Here is a 4724-nt window from a genome sequence, read left to right on the forward strand (position 1 = left end):
AGTATGTCTAATAACGGTGACCTCCAGATTTTGGGCGCCCCTGGTTGTAGTTAGTGTTACTGCGACACCGGGGAACTGTCGTGGCTCGACCTTCCTTTCCCCTTACTCGTGGGAGCACATGGCAGAGTCAAACATTAACTTATTAAAAAGGACAGGAGTGCCTTATATAAACCAGGTCGATAACGTCCTTTCGGTAAACAGTGCCGAACTACCAACAACATCGCAGGCAGCTAAGGGCAACCAATGCCCTCCAACTGCCAGCGAAATCAAGGATATAGAAGTTGACGACATGGCGCTGGGGCCAGATGGCAAAGCTTCTGCAATATCATCAGAGGAAGAGGGGAAACTAGTAGCTTCTCCCACTCGTGACTCAGGAAGAAAAAATGAAAACAAGGTGCGGCTGTGTGGTGCCGCCAGAAAGGGTCTACAGCATTGACGAGACAAAAGAGCTGGCTCAAAAACCAGCTGATCTGAAGCGACAACGCTCCAGCAGCACCACGCAGGCAAAGCTCCCCTAAGCGTGCCAATTTACAGGAGAGCTCTAGCGTTGGAAGAAAGGCAGACGAGACTACCGAATCGGAAGGATCAAAGGAGCAGTGCCTAATCCAAAAGTCAAGGTAGACTTAACAAAAATGTCTTACAAAGACGCGGCGTATAGCACGAAGTTGGGAATAATACCTCCTGACTATCCAACTACAATATGGTCGACGGAAAAGCTAACGGCCATACAACATGCTATCCTGGAGGCTATAAGGAATAAGCAGGCTGGTCCTGCACAGCCCAAATTTAATAGCTGCACCTTTCGCCCAGTATACATAGTTATCTTATGCGGCTGCGATGATATGGATAATTGGCTAAAGGAAGCAGTTCCTAAGCTGAAGGCGTGGAAAGATGCACAGCTGAAAAATGTAAAGGAGGCTGATATACCGCGCCCACAAATCTTCGTTGGTCACTTTCCAGAATTGGACAGCACCTCAACTGAGGATGGGGTGCTCAACAAAGTGCGCAAGGGTACTGTGGTAGAAATCTCTGTTGCTATCGACCCAATCTCCGCAGAGGTCATGAAAACCTTCAATAATTGGCTGAACTACGGGTTCGGTAAAACCCAACTTCGGCCAAAATCTAAAGGCCCGATTGATCCGCCCAAGGTTACCGAAAAGGACTCTGAACCTTCGGTGGAACAAAGCTCGTAGGAAGCAAGAACTTTGACTCCAACGGCTTCAATAGCCCAGGACGATAAAGCCAGTTGCTCCAGACACGAGGCAGAAAAGCCAACAACAACCGGCACATGGCGCTATAATGTGGCCGAGGGCATTCGCATGCGACCCCCGCTGCATTCCCATAAAAAAGCGCACAGCCATAACAAGGCTCGAAGATCGGATCAGATGTCCGCTGAGGAAGCAGTCCTGCTTAAAAGCAACCGATGTAAGAAAAAGGCAGCCATTGCCAAACGAAGAATCATTAGATGACCTAGCCAAAGCAAAAACCTCGTAACAGCAGAAGGCAACTCGGATGCCTTCAAATAAATCTCCATCACGCAAAAGCAGCCTCGGACTTGCTTACGAGGAGATTAGCCAAGAACCTTTCGATGTAGCTTTCATTCAAGAACCATGGGTACGTAGAAGGTCGTTCTGGGACTCCAGAGCGTAAACGGTAAGTGGATACATGCTGCTAACAAAAACCGTCCCAGAGCGGCGTTGATAATAAATAATAAACTAATCTTTATCCCAATTTCACAGTTTATTACAGAAGACCTGGTGGCGATTTAGGTAAAAGTGACAACGAGCACAGATGAGCATGAGGTAGTACTTGCCTCCGCTTACCTTCCAGGAGATGAGGTTACTGCTCCAACAAGGGAGGTTATAGCCCTGGTGGAATACTGTCAACAAAAACGTCTCCGGTGGATCCCCTGCTGTGATGCAAATGCGCACCACACAGCGTGTGGGAGCACAAACATAAATCCAAGAGGTGAGTACCTTCTTGAATTTCTACTTAGGTATAGTATATCTATCCTAAATCGAGGCAACGAGCCGACATTTATTAATGCAATCAGGGGAGAAGTCCTTGACATCACTCTCTCTAGTCATAATGCTTTGTCGGAAGTCTCAAATTGGCATGTGTGAGAGGAAACATCTATGTCGGATCACAGACATATTAGATTTGATATAGGTGCGACCAAACCACAAATGACAATTTACAGAAACCCCAGAACAACCAATTGGGACTACTTTCACTTTTGTTTAGAATAAAGTGTTAACTGCTCTAAGCGTCATATTCAACTTATATCTGAGGTTGAGTTCGAATCGAACGAACTACACCCAAACAAAACATCTGCGTTTCACGAAAGTTGTCCAGTAAAAGTGAAAAAGCCACAAAGAAATGTTCCTTGGTGGAATAGTATACTTTCCGACCTGCGTAAAGAAACAAGAACATTATGGAATAGAGCTAAAGCAACGGGGGGCTGGTCCTTCTACTCAATAGCCCTCACCAACTACAATAAAGAATTGAGGAAATCTAAAAGGGCTACTTGGAGCAATCATTGGGAAAAGTTTTGTAGTCTTTCGAATGCTATTCGTATCCAAAAAGCCCTACTAAAAGATCACTCAAACGGCATTAGTACCCTGAAAATGCCAGATGGAAGCTACACAAGGAATCCAGAGGAAACCAGTGAACTTCTGCTGGACACTCACTTCCCTGGATCCCTTGTGCTAGACGAGATCTCTGTGCCGGTAGAAACTACTACATCTGAGAGTGCTGAGAACTTAAAACTATCAAACAAGCTATTCCATGAAAAGCGGGTACAATGGGCGATATCAACATTCAGCTCATACAAATCTCCTGGTCCTGATGGGATATTCCCCTGTCTTTTACAGCAGGGTGCACACCATATTATCCCTAATTTGACCAGACTATACAAAGCAAGCTTACTGCTAGGATATTTACCTACAAAATGGGCTGAGGTTAAGGTTGTATTTATTCCAAAGCTGGGGGAAAACCCGAACAATTGCCTAATCATGCAGACCAATTAGTCTCAGCTCATTTTACCTTAAAACAATGGAAAAGATAGTTGATCAGTATATTAGGGAAAACAATCTAGCTAACTTCTCACTGCATCGACTTCAATTTGCCTATCAACAGGGAAATCCACTGAGACTGCAATACACAGCCTGGTAACAGTTATTGAAAAGGCTATTGAGTCCAAACAGATAGCTCTATGTGCATTTATTGACATATCAGGGGCTTTTGATAACACTTCCTATGAGGCAATCTATAATGCCCTATATCTAAAGGAGGTACCTGAACCCATCCCTTGATGGATAATATTCATGCTGAAATCTAGGACGATCAACACTGAACTAGGAGAAACAATCAAATCTATCAAAGCCACAAGAGGTTGCCCTCAAGGACTCTAATCATAGATGAACTTCTCCAAAAACTGAACAACATAGGTTTTCACACTCAAGGTTACGCTGATGACCTAGTAGTTTATGTATTAGGCTGGCAGGAGGAAACCATTTGGGATCGCATGCAGCAAGCCCTTACAATAATAAGCAAATGGTGCACGGAAAAAGGGCTTTCCATTAACCCATCCAAAACAGCACTTGTACCGTTTACTAGGAGAAGGAACATAAATCTCAAATGTCGGACCCTTAATGGAAGAACAGTTCAACTCTCGACAGAAGCGAACTATCTTGGCGTTAGTCCCATATTGAAAGAGTTACTTCAAAAGCCACAAGGGCATTCTTTGCCTGCACAAGGCTTTTTGTAAGACATGGGGACTGAACCCTAGAATGACCTTCTGGACATTCACACAGTTGTGAAACCCATAGTCACTTATGCATCTTTGGCATGGTGGCCCAAGGTCAAGCAAAGAAAAGCAGTAAACGAATTAAACAAACTGCATCGCCTGATGTGTGTTGGTATTAGAGGGGCTATGAAAACATGTCCCATGGATGCATTGGGTGCGCTCCTGAACATACCACCGCTTCCAATCTTGATTGAAAGGGAAGCTCGCTCGAGTTCCTTAAGATTAAAAGGTGTATCTGAACTTAAAAGTGGGGATATGAAAGGACATTTAAAGATCTTAGAAGACTTCCTACATAGTCCCATTCTTCATAGGGATGAGATACTATCACCCAAGCCAATTCTCTTCAGGAACTTCCAAGTTATAATTAATGAACGTACAGACTGGAGAACTAATTCTATCACTTTCAAACCTGGCTCTCAGCTATGGTTTACTGATGGGTCCAAATTGGAAAATGGTAGAACAGGGGCAGGAATCAATGGGCCAAAATTCAAAAAATCGATTCCGATGGGACTCTTCTCAACAATATTCCAGGCATAAATACATGCCATTGAAATATGTGTGAGAGAATGCCTTAGCAGGAAAATGAGAGGTACTCACATCTACATACTTTCAGATAGCCAAGCGGCTCTAAAAGCCCTTCTATCAACAACTATCACCTCCAAATTGGTAAATGATTGCCTAAACCTTCTCAACACGTTAGGAAACCTCAACATAGTAACACTAGGCTGGATTCCGGGACATGAAGGACATGAGGGAAATGAAATGGCTGACGACCTTGCAAAACAAGGAGCAAATATGCAACTTACTGGTCCTGAGCCTTTCTGTGGACTCACAAAAGGCCACATTAATGAATTCCTTAGGAAATGGGAAGAAAGAAAATTTACTGCACACTGGCTAAATTGTGCCGGTCAACTTC

This window comes from Anastrepha obliqua, chromosome 6, assembly GCF_027943255.1.
Source record: "Anastrepha obliqua isolate idAnaObli1 chromosome 6, idAnaObli1_1.0, whole genome shotgun sequence".
NCBI lineage: Eukaryota > Metazoa > Arthropoda > Insecta > Diptera > Tephritidae > Anastrepha > Anastrepha obliqua.